This window comes from Sus scrofa, chromosome 13 (assembly GCF_000003025.6).
Source record: "Sus scrofa isolate TJ Tabasco breed Duroc chromosome 13, Sscrofa11.1, whole genome shotgun sequence".
Classification (NCBI taxonomy): Eukaryota; Metazoa; Chordata; class Mammalia; order Artiodactyla; family Suidae; genus Sus; species Sus scrofa.
The window spans coordinates 121,829,240-121,846,772 of record NC_010455.5 but is presented as its reverse complement, the minus strand read 5'-3'; the positions used below and the strand labels follow the sequence as shown (position 1 = coordinate 121,846,772).

General features: G+C 47.1%; 1 pseudogene; it reads left to right on the top strand.

Moving 5' to 3' along the window:
* LOC100513437 lies at positions 1,260-12,001 on the top strand (annotated as a pseudogene).

Genomic DNA, 17,533 nt, shown 5'->3' with positions numbered 1-17,533 from the left:
AGGGATTGAATCTGAGCCACAGCTGTGGCAACACTGATCCTTTTACCCACTGTGCCAGGCCAGGATTGAACCCATGCCTCTGCAGCAACCTGAGCCACTGCAGTTGGATTCTCGACCCACAGCACTACAGCAGGAACTCCAGAAAGAAACCTTTAGAAAAGCCACTTGGGATGGGCAGTGGGGAGAATGGGACCCCCGAGGGTATACTCAAATAACACGACTGCATGCAGCCTTCTTCTAGGGTGGGTGGATCCTACCAGTGGGAGGACTCCTGTTGCACTCAGGGTGGGGGTTGAAATCCAGGCCAGAACTGAATTATTGCTGAGAACTGGAGGGCAGGAGACAATTTCCTTCCACATGTCTGCACTCAGCTCTCATCAATGGTTACTAAGTGTTTTTAAAAATTCTGGTTGAGGGGGTTCCCGTCGTGGCTCAGTGGTTAACAAATCGGACTAGGAGCCATGAGGTTGCGGGTTCAATATCCCTGGCCTTGCTCAGTGGGTTAAGGATCCGGTGTTGCTGTGAACTACGGTGCAGGTAGCAGATGCGGTCAGATCCCACGTTGCTGTGGCTCTGGCGTAGGCTGGCGGCTACAGCTCCGATTGGACCCCTAGCCTGGGAACCTCCATATGTCATGGGTGCAGCCCTAGAAAAGGCAAAAAAAAAAAAAAAAGAAGAAGAAGAAGAAAAAAAGACTACAAATTCTGGTAGAAGATACTAGATGACCATGATCTCAGACTTGCATTGAGAGTCCAAAGATTTGGGTTGGAGGCCCTGGGCTTTTGCTATTCTTTTTGGCCTCCATTTTCATAAAATAGAGGTAACGATACCTACTCCATGCTTATACTGAGGGTGGGCTAAAGTAACACATGTAGAGGCCACACTGGACACTAATCCCTGCAGAAAGTGTAGTTATAATTTAATATCCTCTGTAAAATGGGTAGAACATACCCAACTCCCAGGACCCCTAGGGTCCAAACCAGAGGCCATGTGAGTGTTGGGCCCTGACAAATGCACACAGAGCCGGCGATCTGTGCTGGCACCAGTGCTGGCTGTGGGAATCAGGGGTTTGGCTCGTCTGAGAAGGGGTGGCAGGTGCCCAGAGAATGCTGGGTACTGAGTGCTAGAAGGCAGGGGATCTGTACCAGGAGGAAAGGGCCAGGGAGAGGGGCCAGCTGAGCTTTCTCTGCAGCCGTGGAATCGTCTCTCTGCAGCTGGCCCACACTCACGGTAACGTGCTCACTATGTGGGTGGGCTCAATGCCGGTGGTGGTGCTGAACGGCTTCTGGGTGGTGAAGGAGGCCCTGGTCTCCAACTCCGAGCAGTTCTCAGGCCGGCCCCTCACCCCACTCTTCAGGGATCTGTTCCAAGAAAGAGGTAAGGCTGCCCTCCCTGCTGGGGACGCTGTGACTTGATGGTGACTGTGCTCAGGGGTCCAGTTGGGTGACCCAGAATTGTTAACAGGGAGAAAGCCACTAGGACTCAGGTCTCTTCCAGCACAGATGTGCCAGTGGAGGGAGGGGGATGGGAAGGGGGTCACGTCTCAGCTCTGCTGCCTGGTACCCAGCGAGGAAGCCTCAAGCTCTGCCCCTCAAAGTACTCCTCTCTTCAGGCTCTGCCCCTCAACGGAAGCTACTGGATGGCGACAGTGACTGCTGTCACCTCCCAGGGATGTGGGGGAGGTTCAGTGAGCTGCAAGCCCAAGAGCACCACGTACAGCACCTGGCTCAGCAAATGCCCTTCCTCTTTCCTCCTTCCCAGGTTCCCCCCTCCCTTCCCTTCTGAACCTTCTCCTCCATTTTTTGGGGGGGACTCTTAAAGGCAAAATCAGGTTAGCAGCCTGGAAGGAGGGCATCGCTGAGCCCACTTTGACGGCACCAGGCTCATGGACCCCACAACCCCCAAAAGCCCCTCATGGGCCAGTCAGGGCAGAGCCTCAGCCTGAGCTGGGGGGGCATCCCAGGATCTGTGGGTGAGAGCCAAATGGGCCTTGGCCTGGGAGGCTGGGAGAGGCTGCTCACTGTCCCCCAACCCGGGCCCAGGGATCATCTGCAGCAATGGGCACAGGTGGCGGCAGCAGAGACGTTTCTGCTTGGTGACACTTTGCGGACTGGGCTTAGGCAAGCTGGCGCTGGAGCTGCAGCTGCAGGAAGAGGCAGCAGATCTGGCTGAGGCCTTCCAGCAGGAGCAGGGTAAGGAGCTGCTGAGGCAGATCTACCCTATTCCCCCCACAACACACACACATATCCCTGCAGAGGGACTGAGCCTTGGGGGAGGTGTCTATGCAAAGAGCTGGCCCCTTCGTGGGCTCAGTAGGGGATCTGAGCTCATTGATAAATCGAGGAATTTCTATAAGGTGCGTGGACAGAGACACAGGAACATCCAGTCCACCAGGAAGCCCGAAGCCCTTTTCTGCAGTTGGGGAAATGTCTTCCCCAGCATCTGAGGGCTTTCACACCACTGACCCTTTGCACATGCTATCCCCCCTCTGGAACATCCTAATCCACACCCCTTCCCTCCCTTGTGAGAAAACACTGCTCCTTTCAGATCCAGCTGGCATCACCTGGTCCCTACCCTTTGTTCCCAGCCGGGTCATACCTGCCCCCGATTCTAGCGTGCTTAAATGGTGTCTGCCTCCCATGCCTCTCTCTGCAAACCCAGCACCTGTCACTGAGCCTGGCTCATAGAAGGAGCCCAGTAAGCATTTGCTGAGTGAATGAATGAGACAGTGAGCGACTGTACACAGACTGGACGAGTGCTCAGGGCAGTGCTCTTTTTGCATCCTTGCTCCAAGTCCTGCCCTCTGCCCTCAGGTAGACCCTTCAACCCTCAGGTGCCCATCGTCAGGTCCATGGCCAGAGTCACTGGGGCCCTCATGTTTGGCCACTGCTTCCTCTTGGAGGAACCTTTCCTCCAGGAACTGACTCAAGCCATTGACTTTGGCCTGGCCATTGTCAGCACCATTTGGCACTCTTGGGGAGGCAGGCTTGTGGGCCAGTAGACAGCTGGGGGCCCAGGGTAGGCAGGGACCTCAAACAGAGAGGATGGGAAGCAGGCAGGAGGAAGCCCACAGGGCTTGATTCTGGGTTCCTTAGGCAGCCTCTGCTCAGCAAAATGACGATTCGCAGCATCAGACTTCCTTTATTGTGGTGGAGCATGGAAGTGTGGCCAGGGAGTATGAGGTTATATTCTCATAAGCACAGCTCTATCTGGGACCTGGATGCAATCTCTGCTACCACTGCTCCCATTTCTGTCCAGATGACTTTGGGAGTGTAGACAGGCTCCAGATGACAAGCGGTCCTGGGATGCCTGGGTCAGAGGTCCTGGGTCAGAGGTCCTAGCACCCTTTGGCGCCCCTACCTCTGTTCTCAGCTGCCCTGACTCAGAGCCAGCACCTGAGCAGCCCCCTGGTGGGCCTCTTCCCCCACAGCTGTATGACCTGTTCCCCCGGGCCTTCCGCCGCCTCCCAGGCCCCCATCAGGAGATGTTTAGGCACTAGGAGGCTGTGCGGGGCTATCTGCCAGGAGATCAGCAGACATAAACTCAGGACATCTGAGGCCCCCAAGGACTTCATCAGCTGCTACCTGGCCCAGATCAACGAGGTGGGCCTGAAACGGCTGCAGAGGGAGGAAGGGATGGTGGGGGGTGTGGGTGGGGGTGCTGTCTTGCCAGCTGCTCTTTGTTTCAAGGGCTTGGCCTCCATTCCTCATCCTGGCCTCAATCTATGAGCTTTCAGAGCATGCTGAGACAGCAGCCATTTGGGGCTTTTCCTCTCTGTCTTCTCCCAGGCCAGTACCGACTCCTGCAGATGTGGGTAGGGTGGGAAGCAGGGCACCTGACTGATGTCAGGGCCAGCACCCCAGCACAGTCCCACCTGCCCCAAAATTACTACAGTCCTGGGACCCATGCCCTCCGGAGGGTCTGATCCCAGAGGAGTTCTGGGCCCCCAAGTCTAGGGACGGGCCAGGCCTCCCCCAGGGAGACAGCAGGGCTCTGTTAGGGGAGAGCTTCAGACCCAGAGCTGCTTCCCCCACCACCCATCACCCACCTGCCAGGCCACGGACGACCCTATCTCCACGTTCAATGAGGAGAACCTGATCCAGGTGGTGAGCGACCTGTTTCTGGGAGGCACTGACACCACGGCCACCACCCTATGCTGGGCCCTCATCTACATGGTCCAGCACGGAGCCATCCAGGGTAAGGGGGCTGTGGTTACACCCTGCTGATTGCCCTCTGCCCATTACCCCTGCTGTGGGCTTCTGGGCTGAGGGCATCTGCCCCCACCACTGTCTTTGATCTGTGGCCCCAGAGTGGGTCCTGCTGTCACCGCTGTGGTACAGGAAACATTCGTGGCTTTGAATCAGACAGGGAGGCTTCTATTCCCACCATGCTATTTACTGAGTGACCCTGGGTAAGTAATTCAACCAGTTAGAATCAGTGTGAAATGGGAGACAGTATTTCATTCATTCAGTAAAGATTCAGCACCTACTAAGTGCCAGGCCCTGTGTTAATGTTCAATTAAGATCACAACCTAAAAGAAAAAAGGTGGCTAGGGTTCTCTCAGGGACAAACTGGCTATGCCCTAAGTTCAAATCCTGGTTCCACTAGTTTCGTGACCTTGGGCAAAAGCACCTGTCCATTTGCAGCCTCAGTTTTCCTGTCAGTAAAATGGAGACAATTCTTCCCCTATAGGACACCTGGCACATAGTGGGTGATCAAATCTGGGTCCGTCCCCTTTCTTCAAGTCCTCCCGCCCCCGCCCCCTGAAAGGAGAAAATCCTGCAAAATCTTGTTCACAAGCTATACCTCAGAGAGGGCCTGTCACTGTGGGACCAGGGGTGGCTGAGTGGAGTGGGGTGACTGAGGGGCTGTGAGGCTCAGCGGCTGTCTCTGGGTGGGGTTGGAGATGGTGGGGCGCGGTGGGGAGGCTGGGCTGCTGCGCCCTCCTTGGATCTACATGGAACTGCCCATAGAGAGGGTGCAGCGGGAGCTGGACATGGTGCTGGGCACCTCCCAGGCCGTCCACTACGAAGACCAAGAGCGACTGCCCTACACCTGTGCCTTAGCAGTGTCGTGACCATAGGTGCCCGTGCGCCAGTGCGTGACCTCCACCTGTGTGCGTGGGCACCATGTGCCCAAGGTAGGTGGCCCCAGTGTGACCCCTGCAGAAAGCCCCCTTGCCCAGCACAGCCACCTGCTACAGCTTCTGCCTGTCTGCTCTCAATTATACATCCATCCATCCATCTTTATCTATGGAACTCTGGAGGGAGGGTTATGATTGTGAAAGAATTTTATTCATTTAGGGACATTTTAAAATGTTCTCTATTGTTCAGAAGTAACCCCCGAAGACATTTAATGTACCTCTTTCTAATCTCTTCGTCCACATATATTTTACATAGCTGTGATTATGCTGAATATATAACTCTGAATCCTTCATTTAACTTATTCTAATTCTTCCTTGTTACTGGTTCTCAAACTTCTGAATACATCAGAATCACCTGCAGGGCTTGCTTAAGCAGACATTGCTGGACTCCATTCCCAGAGTATTGTGGGAGTGAGGCTGAGAATTTGCTGTTCTAACAAGTTCCCAGGTGGTGCTGGGACCACATTTTGAAAAATCACTGTTCTACATCACTTTTTTTTTTTTTAAATCTTTTTACCTTTTCTAGGGCCACACCTGCGGCATATGGAGGTTCCCAGGCTAGGGGTCCAGTTGGAGCTACAGCTGCCGGCCTATGCCAGAGCCGGAGCAATGCAGGATCCAAGCCATGTCTGCAACCTACACCACAGCTCATGGCAACGCCGGATCCTTAACCCACTGAGCAAGGCCAGGGATTGAACCCGCAACTTCATGGTTCCTAGTCGAATTCGTTAACCACTGAGCCACAGTGGGAACTGCTCACTCTTAATGGCTGCATAATGTGCCACCAAACTGATATTTTGTAGTTCTTAACCCTTACTGATGAATATTTAGGCTATTTGCAATTTATGTGCCTTAAGTTTTGTCTGCATTTTGTATCATATCCTTAGAACTGATTTCTAGTAGGACGCATCTTGCTTCTTTCATTTTATACCAAGGTTAACAGAACAAATACCAAATGAGGAGATATAGCGGAATAAAGTTAAATGCAACTATTTAGGTCAAGAATAGCAACTGTATATGAGTTCCCATTGTGGCACAGTAGAAATGAATCTGACTAGTAACCATGAGTTTGCAGGTTCAATCCCTGGCCTCGCTTAGTGGGTTAAGAATCCGGCATTGCCATGAGCTGTGGCTTAGGTCAAAGACAAAGCTTGGATCCTGTGTGGCTGTGGCTATGGCATAGGCTGGTGGCTGTAGCTCCGATTCGACCCCTAGCCTGGGAACCTCCATATGCCGCAGGTGTGGCCCTAAAAAAATAAAAAAGAATAGCTACTGTATATATATCAAAAAACTTAAGTCTGAGCTTCCCTGGAATCAAGGCAAAAAAGGAAATCCCAATTAGTTGACTCTCCTTATATAATAAAAGGAAGCATGCACCTGTAACAGGAAAGCTTTGGTTTATCACCCTCCAAAAAGTTATTATGAAGATCATCATTCATAACACACCCCTCCTTTTTTAGGGCCACACCTGTGGCATATGGACGTTCCCTGGGTGGGCTAATATCAAATCAGAGCTGCACCTGCCAGCCTACGCCACAGCCACGGCAACACAGGATCCAAGCTGCATCTGTGACCTATGCTGCAGTTTGGGGCAACACCAGATCCTTAACCTACTGAACGAGGCCAGAGATTGAACCCAAATCCTTATGGATACTAGTTGTGTTCTTAACCCACTGAGCCACAATAGGAACTCTCATACTGGGACGATGTATTGGGTGGTGCCTTAAGTAGGAGTTTTTTTAAAGATACAGAAATATTCTTCCAAATGGTAGCTTCTTCTTATCTCAACTCCTTTTAAGAGATTACAAGTTTAGGAGTTCCTGTTGTGGATCAGCAGGCTAAGAACCTGTCACAGTGTCCATGAGGATGCGGGTTCAATCTCTGGCCTCGCTCAGTGGGTTAAGGAACTGGTGTTGCTGAAAGCTGTGGTGTAGGTCACAGATGTGACTCAGATCCAGTGTTGCTGTGGCTCTGGAGTAGGCAGCTGCACCTTTGATTCCACTCCTAGCCTGGGGACTTCCATATGCTGCAGGTGTGGCCATAAAAAGAAGAAAAAGAGAAATTAAAGGTTTAATATGGGAGTTCCCATTGTGGCGCAGCAGAAATGAACCTGAATAGGAACCATGAGGTTTCAGGTCAATCCCTGGCCTCACCCAGTGGGTTAAGGATCCAGCGTTGCTGTGAGCTATGGTGTAGGTCGCAGACTTGGCTCGGATCCCGCATTGCTGTGGTTGTGGCGTAGGCCAGCAGCTGTAGCTCTGATTCGACCCCTAGCCTGGGAACCTCCATATGCTGCGAATGTGGCCCTAAAAAGCAAAACAAAAAGTTTAATATGAAGTTGAATTCACATCTGCAGGGAGTCAAAGAACAAAACAGAGTTGACTTTTGTCGCTCTCTGGTGATACAGCTTGAGATAGGTTTCCATGTAGGTTTCTAATACAAACTGGATGATAGCAGTAATTCCTGCTCCCTGCCAAGCCTTTCTGTGTGCTAAGGGCTGTGTATCCCTTAGGACAGCATTTGGTCCTTACAATGACTGCCAGCAGATCCTAGATAAAAGATGTTTATTGAATGAGTCTCTCTCTCTTACTATGTAACAAATCACCCCCAAACTTAGCCACTTACAACAACAGCCTTTCTGTGGGTCAGGGATCTAGGTGCAGTTTAGCTGGATGCCTCTGATTCAAGGTCTCTCATGAGGTTATGATCAAGTTATTGGCTGCAGCCTCATCTGAAGGCTCCATGAGGGAGGTACCTCTGTAAGTGGACTTTCATTGCTGTTTTCAGGATTCAGTTGCTCCTGGGCTGTTAGCTGGAGGCTGCCCTCAGTTCCTCGACACTTGCACCTCTCCAGGTGGCAGCTCAAAACACGGCAGCTGTCCTCCATTAGAGAGCGAGTGAGAGGGCACCCAAGACAGAGGCTACAGGCTTTTGGTACCTAACCTCGGGTGTGATAGTCCATCACTTTTGCCATATTCTACTTGCTAGAAGGGAGTCACGATTTAGCCTACCCCCAAGGGGATGGGGACTGAACGCCAGGCATCAAGGATCATTTTGGGAGCAGGGAGTCATTTTAAAGGAAATGTAGCACAGATGTGTGGCTGGCAAGGTTGCCATTTTAATGAAGATGAAACAGAGTTGCTCATCTTGGTGCCTTGTGCGTGGAGGTGGTGGCCAGAACCCAAGCGTTCCTCAGAAAGGGGCGTTGGCTCAGCACTGATGTTTCAGCCTGTCCTTGGTGGAAGCATCAGTGGTACAAGGTGGTACACCAGGAAAATGATGGAGAAAGAAGGAATGGAGACATAGTTTTCTCCATCATGAGAACCTTTGTTCAACTCTTACAGCCCTGGTTCAGGGCAGACTTGACTGCAAGAGCCCTGCAGGATGTGATTATTAAATTCTTATCAGTTTAAAATCATTTTTTCTCATTTTTTTCTTCAGAATAACTCTGTCTTTTAGATGTTTTGCTATTGTTTTTCTTTCTCCTTCCTTTCTTTCTTTCTTCCTTCCTTCCTTTCTTTCTTTCTTTCTTTCTTTCTTTGTTTCTTTCTTTGTTTCTTTGTTTCTTTCTTTCTTTCTTTGTTTCTTTCTCTCTCTCTTTCTTTCTTTCACAGATAGGGAACTTTCAGTTTAGAGAGCTCAAGTAAATGTCCCAAACTCACAATTAGTAAATAACTGGGTTTCAGATTCATGTCCTTCTGATTCCAAAGTTTTTGCTCTTTTCTGCCATACTCCCTGCCATTTGTATTGCTCCGGATATGCCTCTCTAGGAAAGTAAATGAACCAGCGTGTGGAGTGGGGATGTTTTGCATTGTCTGTTGGTCTGCCAGATGGGCTGACACTGAACTGTCCTCCGCAGTATTTGGCCTTCAAGCTCTTAGGTTAGACATATGTCTCGAATGTGAGAACAAGACCATGTCATCAACTCACTTTGCGGTTAGCCTGGTAGGAGGCTCAGGTCCTGGTTACTTAAAAGCTATGCCAAATTAGGTCAAGTTTAAAAGGAGGGAACTCGGATTAGCTCTGATTTATACCTTTGGGGTTAGACGTTTCCTTATTAATAGCACATTCCTGCCTATTTGATTCCAGGTGTTGTTCTGTCATAAGTCCTCCAGGAAACCATTAATAGCCTGGAATCAATACTGAGCTTTTCCAACTTGGGTGAGAGATGTCTCCTGAAAATAGAATCAAAGCTTGACAGTAGATCATTAAATGTTACAGAGATTCCTAAATTGTTCTCAACCATTGCATTGGTGGAGTGACAGTGATAACAGCAGTGGTCCCAAGTATAGAGGTGGCATGTCAAGCCTATCTCTCCTCAGACATTCTATTTTATTGTAAATCCCAAACTGCCATTTACTGGGAAGAAGCTGGGACAGAGTCCCCAGGAGGTACCCAGAAGGCAGATGGCTCTTAATTTGGAGGAAAAGGAGGGTTGTCCTTTTTTTGTGTACTGGGTGGGCTATGGTCTGAGTCTGTTCTACAGAGTAAGATTACTCAGTCACTTTGCAAGGAATCCAGAACATCACCCAGAACAGGATATAAATAATTATGGAGGGAAAAGAGTGTCCTGCTAGGAGCCTCTGCGTCTGCAGGTGATTATTAAGAACTGTTGTGGTAGTTCCTCTGTGGCTCAGCGGTTTAAAGACTGGCATTGCCTATGGGGCTGGATGGCTAGGGTCAGGCGCTCCCTTAAATCTTCGAGAGAACAACTAAAAGAAAGTGCCTTCTGGGAGTTCCCATCATGGCACAGCAGAAACGAATCTGACTACGATCCATGAGGAAGCAAGTTCGATCCCTAGCCTCACTCAGTGGGTTAAGGACCTGGCGTTGCTGTGACCTGTGGTGTATGTCACAGATGTGGCTTGGATTTGGCGTTGCTGTGGCTGTGGCACAGCCCAGTAGCTATAGCTCCAATTTAACCCTTAACCTGGGAACTTCCATATGCTGTACGGCCCTAAAAAGCCAAAAAAAAAAAAAAAAAAAAAAAAGCTTTCTGAAAATAGTTATAATGTCTGAATTTCTACATTCTTTACTAGCTTCAGTTTGGTGTGCATCCTTCAAACTCTACTGAGTTTTTTTGTTTTTATTTAATTAAATTAATTAATTAATTTATTTATTTATTTTTGGGTCTTTTTAGGGCCACACCTGCAGCATATGGAAGTTCCCAGGCTAGGGGTCAAATCAGAGCTATAGCTGCCAGCCTGCACAGCAGCCACAGCAATGCAGGATCCGAGCTGTGTCTGTGATCTACACCACAGCTTACAGCAACACCAGATCCTTAACCCACTGAGTGAGGCCAGGGATCAAACCTGAGTCCTCATGGATACTAGTCAGATCTATTTTCACTGTGTCACAGTGGGAACTCCGAGTTTTTTGTTTTTAATTTCAAGGTGTCTTTGTCAAGACCAAGAATCCTGTGGCCAATACTCTAGCCCCGACAGGGCTGACCATTGAATTCTCTGGTGTTTGGTTAATAAGCCATGGGATAGGGAGCCTTCCTCAGAACCCCTGGAGCTACAGGAGCCAAGTGCCGGGTCCTCAGCCAACCCCATCATGGCTCCGCTTTGGCCTCCCTGTCAGCCCGGGGCCCGTGGGATAAGGAGCGGAAGTCACCGACGGGAGCCTTTGGCTCCTTTCTGCTCCCATCGATCAGGCTGATTCCTTTTCCAGTCACTCCTTTGAGGTAGAGAGAGGCTAGGGTTAGGATTAGGGTTAGAGGGCACCCTCCCCTCTCCCTATTCTGAAGAGTGAAGCTTTCTGTCTCTTCTCCTCTCTGCCTCATTACTCAGTCTTTCTCTTTGTCTGTCTGTCTTTCCATTTATCCTCTGTTTCTTTGTCTCTCTCTCTCTCTCTCACACACACACACACACACACACATGCACACACCACTAGTGTTTGTTGCCTTGGTCCCCTCCAGTCAGGCCCAACAGCCATGGGCCTCTTCTTTGGAGGCAGCAGCTATGCCTCTAGCCGGGGTTATAGTCTTTAGAATGGAGATGGTGCTCCTTAGCCCAGCAGCTTTGCTGATGTGAGGGCCTGTCGGCTGAGTCTCCCCAAGTCCTCCCAGGTGACTCTCCCCTGCACAACGGATGATCTCTGAGCTCACATCAGCCCAGCATCAGGGCCTGCTGAGCTCCCTGAGCCAGACCAGCTCCCCTTGCAGGGCACCATCGTCTTGCTCAACCTGGCCTCTGTGCTCTATGACCCCCAGTGTTGGGAGACCCCCCGACAGTTCAACCCTGGCCACTTCCTGGACAAGAATGGAAACTTTCTGGTCAATGAGGCCTCCCTGCTGTTCTCTGCAGGTACTGGGCACAGCACTGGGTGGCAGATGTGATGGGACAGGTGCAAGGACAGCTGCCGATTTCTGACCTTTCCTTCTGCTTCCAGGGCATCGGGTATGCCTAGGGGACCAGTTGGCTCAGATGGAGCTCTTCCTGATGTTTGCCGCCCTCTCAGGACCTTTCGGTTCCAATTGCCAGAAGGAAGCCCAGGGCTCAGGCTAGAGTACATCTTTGGGGGAACTCGGCAGCCCCAGCCCCAGAAGATCTTTGCTGTGCCCCATCTGAACTGCTACAACCCAGGTCCTAGAGAGGAGGGTCTCTAGCCAGCTGGGGCATCTGGAGACCTGTCCCCCACAACATCCTTCCTGAGTTTCTCTCGGCACCCGCACAGTTATGGGGAATAAGGGTTCACCAGCTCAGCTGCCTGTGGTTCCCCCAACACAAGCTCTGACGAGTGGCACTGGAGACTAGACTTAAGAATTCTACAAAGTGGCTCAATTTTCATAGCTTAATTCTTAAGTTAGTCATGCTTTGTCAGGGAAAGATTTTACAAGGTTCATTTAGAGGTTTGGCCTTTAATCATTTCACAAGATTAATTTGGGGAGTCAAGCCTCACAAGGTATCAGCTGAGTAAGTTCAGAGGCAGAGGCATTTAATAAAAACCTTAAACACAGCAATGCATCCAAAAACTATGGATGCCCGTGCTCCATGGCCTGGAAACTGGGCAGCTTATTTTCTGTTCTCTCCTGCCCTCTCCTGACCAAAAGGATGAAGTACAGGTCCCTACAGGCACAGGACAGGGAAGGATCTCCGTGTGTCAGGCAAAGCCAGCAACCTAGGATGCCTCAAGTTTTAAAACACTGTGTCTCCAAACAAGACCTGTTTATTAAAAAAGAATAACTTGTATTAAGGAGATGCAAATTAAAATCAAAATGAGATACCACTACATACCTATCAGAATTGCTGAAAGCGAAGCTCTGAGAATTCCAGTTCCTGGATGGGAATGTAAAATGGTACAACCACATTGGAAAACAGTGTGGCAGTTCCTGGTACAATTAAATGTTATACCATATAATCCAGATTTCTCACTCCTAGGTATTTCACCAAAAGAAATGAGAATACATGTTCCTAACAAAACATACTGTGTGATTCCATTTCTATGATATTCTTGAAAAGGCAGAGCTTGTTGGATAGAAAACATTAAGTGGGTGACAAGGGAGTAGCGTTATGGGTTAATGGTAAAGGGACGCTAGGGAATTTTCTAGGGTGAGGAAATGTTCTTTATCTTGATTGTGGTGATGGTTACACAACCATGTGTCGAAAATCGTTGAACTGTGTGATGTTACTGTGTATAAATCCTGTCAATAAATCTGATTTCTAAGAAAGAAATGTCTTACCTTTCTCCTCTCCGTTACTTAAAAGATGTACCTATGAATTATAAACAGAGAGCACAAAGCGCTTCACTCACTCTCCTCTTAGCCAAAGGGTTAGGTCACAACCCACTTAACAGTGGGTAGTGTAGTCACACACCCCAGTGTGCCCTGAGGGGAAATCAGCCTGGAAGAAACAGAACTGGCACTCCGTGTTTTGGATATAAGGGCTCCTAGGTAGTTAAGAGGCATATCTCAGGAAGAGTTTCGGTGGCCCAGATTCTTGCATCTTTCCAAACATAGATAAGCACCAAAACCATTACTTCAGGTAGCTGTTCTTTGTGATTAGCTTGACTACCTTTACTTTCCACCGACAAATTCAAATGCCTACTGGTTCCTCCCCTACCTCTTTGGAGCAGTTCCTCAGAAACGACCCTGAATAAAACTGAAATTCACTGCTCTTAAGTTGTGTGTTTTTTTCAGTGGACAGAATGAACCAACATTTCGAATTAGGAGATCCGTCATCCCTGTGGTGAAATAAAATTCATATGGCAAGACAAGAAAAAATGAAAACAAAATTTTTCTTTGCCCCCATCTCTCTCTTTTAGTGTGTGTCCTGCACCTGCATAACTAGATCTCCTTAGGAGATCTTGTAAGGATCTTACAAATCTTCTTAATATTGTAAGGACCCATGATGACTCATAACCTTCTACTCAATTTATATCGCAGATCTGGATTGCGTAAACTGTCAATAATATGTCATTTGAGAAAAAACAACAAAATTCACAACTAAAGACTGAGCAATCTCCACCTAAATGGACCGGAAACCTTAAAAAAGATACCCTACTCCAGAAGAACAAGAAGAGGCCACATCAAGAGGTAGGAGGGGTGATTTCGTGATATAAACAACCCCATACCTCCTGGGTGGGAAGCTCCACAGACTGAAAACTAACTGGTTCACAGAGAGAGACTCACCTACAGGAGTGAGAGTTCTGAGCCCCAAATCAAACCCTCACACACGGGGTCCTGGCACTGGGAGAAAGAGCCCCCGGAGCATCTGATATTGAAGGCCAGTGGGGCTTGTGAGCAGGAGCTCCATGGGACTGGGGGAAACGGAGACCCCATTCTTAAAAGGAGCACACAGACTTTCATGTGCACTGGGTCCCAGGGCAGAGCAGTTTCCATAGGAATCTGGGTCAAACCTGAATGCAGGACATCCTGGGAAAACAGGGGTGAATGTGGCTTGTTGTGAGGGAAGGACATTGAAGGCAAAGCTCTTGAGAATATTCAGCAGCTGCCTTTCTCTGGAGGTGGCCATTTTGGGAGAATCTGGCCCCACCCATTAGTCAGCACTGAGAAGCCCCAGAGCAAACAATCCAGATGGGATCACATCCTTGCCCCTCAGTAAACAGGCTACCTAAAGACCCCTCAGGCACACAGAGGCCTCTAATTCCATCCAGAGACTAAGCCCCACCCACCAGAGGGATTAGAATCAGCTCCACCTACCAGGGGGCAGGCATCAGCCCCTCCCATCAGGAAGCCTACAGCAAGCCCCCATACTGACTTCAGCTGCAAGGGGGGCAGACACCAGAAGTAAGAGAGGCTACAACTCTATTATCTATAAAAAGGTCACCACACCAAAAACCTATAAAAATGAAAAGACAGAGAACTATAACTCAGATGAGGGAGAAAGGAAAAACCCCAGAAAAGCAGCTAAGCGATAAGGAGATTCTTAGCCTCCAGGAAAAAGACTTTAGATTGTTGATGCTGAAGATGATGCAAGACATTGGAAATAAACTGGAGGCAAAGATGGATGACTTACAGGAAACACTGAGCAAAGAGATACAAGATATAAAACTTAAACAAGAAGAGATGCAAAATACAATAACTGAAATAAAAAATTCACTAGAAGCAGCTATCAGCAGAATACAGGAGGCAAAAGAATGAATAAGCGAGGTGGAGGACAGATTAGTGGAAATTATGGATGCAGAACAGAAAAGAGAAAAAAGATTGAAAACAAATGAAGAGAGTCTCAGAGAACTCTGGGACAACATTAAACGCACCAACATCCGTATTTAGGGGTGCCAGAAGGAGATGAGAGAGAGAGAAGGGGACAGAAAAAATATTCCAAGAGATAATAGCCGAAAACTTCCCTAACATGGGTAAGGAATCACTCAAATCCAGGAAGCACAACAAGTACCATATAAAACAAACCCAAGGAGGAATTCACTGAGACATATATTAATCAAACTGACCAAAATTAAAGACAAAGAGAAAATCTTGAAAGCAGCTAGGGAAAAGAAACAAACAACATACAAGGTAACCCCAATAAGGTTATCAGCAGATTTTTCAGCAGAAACTCTGCAGGCCAGAGGGAGTGGCATGATATACCTAACGTGAAGAAAGGAAAAAACCTCCAGCCAAGATTACCCAGCAAGGTTCTCATTCAGATTTGAAGGAGAAATCAAAACCTTCACAGATAAGCAAAAGCTGAGAGAATTCAGCAACACTAAACCAGCCTTACAACAAATACCAAAGGAACTTCTCTAGGCAGAAAAGAAAAGACAGCAACAGGAAACAAAAATTCCACAAATGACAAGGCTCACCAGTAAAGGTATATATACAGTAAAGATACAAAATCATCCATGCACAATTATACTACCAAAATCAGAAATCACGAGAAGAGGTGGGTACAAATGCAGGACACTGGAGATGTACTTGCAATTAAGAGAACAACAACTTAAAACAATCTCATATACATATAGACTCATATCAAAACTTCAGAATAACTGCAAACCAAAAATCTACAATTGATACACAAACAAGCAATCTCTGGAAAAGAAATATATCTCATAGTAAATAAGTGCATAATCCACCATGAAGGGGGTCATTTGACATCATTCTTGGAATGCTGAAGTCTTCTTAGATCTGATTCTGATTTCCTCTCCATCAAAGAATTTATGATAATTATAATTAAATAATGCAACTGTACAATTAAATAATACAGTTCTACAATTGTATTATTAATAACCATTTCTCTCCATGGTACAATGTAAGGTCTATAATGTCTTGTTTATCACATCACCTAGAATGGTGTAATGCCTTTATTGAAGAATCAATAAGATGTAACAAATTGTGAGGACATATTTATAGTTACACTGTTTTTTAACCAATTTATGCACTTTTTATTTTACTTATTTTCAGAGGGTGTATTATTTTTGTTATTCTTACCAGTTAAGTTATTCTTTTTATTATGCTATATAAAACATTTAATGGTATATAAGGCTTTGTTCTTTATAAATTTTAGTTGCATAATATAACAATTTTAATATAATGCTAATTGCTAAAGAAAAATTGAAATGTAGTAGATAATACTAACTAGTAAGGATGAAAGCCATACAAAATGGGATAAAGTATAGAATAAATTTCCTATTTGTCTCAGCATATTTTCCATTCCACTTCTCCAGAGGGAGTCACTTAATCTCTTTCTTAAGATCCATGATATAATAATCTGTGTGAATGGAATTGTGTTTAAATGTATGTATTTTATTATGTAAAAAAAGTAAAAATTTCAAAAAAAATATGTCATTTGATATATAACCCTTTGTCCCAAACACATGTATAATTGTGCTTTGACCTCTAATGAGTGGAACAGTCCTCAGTTTTCTGACAGAATGTCTCCCAGGTTAGACTCCTCAGGTTGGTGTGAATAAAATTTTCTGTTCCTTTCCTAGACTATTAATTTTTTCATTCATAACTTCTACCCTGGCTGGGAAAATTTCAGCCAGAAATAAGGAAACTTGATGTATTAATTAGCCTTCGGCCTTTTTGCAAACAAATGTATACGTTCTACTAGGCTTTTTTTCCTCTTCTTTTTAAATTTATTTTTGGCTGCACCCATGGTATGTGGAAGTTCCCAGGCCAGGGATGAACTGGTACCACTTCAGTGACAACACCTGATCCTTAAGCTGCTGTGCCACAAGGAAATTCCAATGGATTTTTTTCATTTTTTAAATGAAATAAGGTTGATTTACAATGTTGTGACAATTTCTGCTGTACAACAAAGTGATTCAGTTATACATATACACACATCCATTCTTTTTCAGACTCTTTTTTTTTTTTTTTTTGTCTTTTTAGGGCTGCATCTGTGGCATGTGAAGGTTCCCAGGCTAGGGGGTCTAATCGGAGCTGTAGCTGCCAGCCTACACCACAGCCGCATCAGTGCTAGATCCAAGCCACATCTGCAACCTACACTGCAGCTCATGGAAACGCCGGATCCTTAACCCACTGAGCAAGGCCAAGGACTGAACCTGCAACCTCATGGTTCCTACTCCGATTCGTTTCTGCTGTGCCACAACAGGAACTCCCCTCTTTCAGATTCTTTTCCCATATATATTATCAATATATTGGGTAGAGTTCCCTGTGCTATACAGCAGATGCCCATTGGCCAATCAATCCATATCCATATATTGGCCAATGAATCCATATACCTCATTGTGCATACACCAATCCCAAAACCTCAGTCCATCCTTCTCCCTACCCTCTTTGGTAACCATAAGTTTATTTTCAAAGTTTCTTTCTTTCTTTCTTTCTTTCTTTCTTTCTTTCTTTCTTTCTTTCTTTCTTCCTTCCTTCCTTCCTTCCTTCCTTCCTTCCTTCCTTCCTTCCTTCCTTCCTTCCTTCCTTCCTTCCTTTTTCAGGGCCAGTTCAGCATATGGAAATTCCCGGGGTCT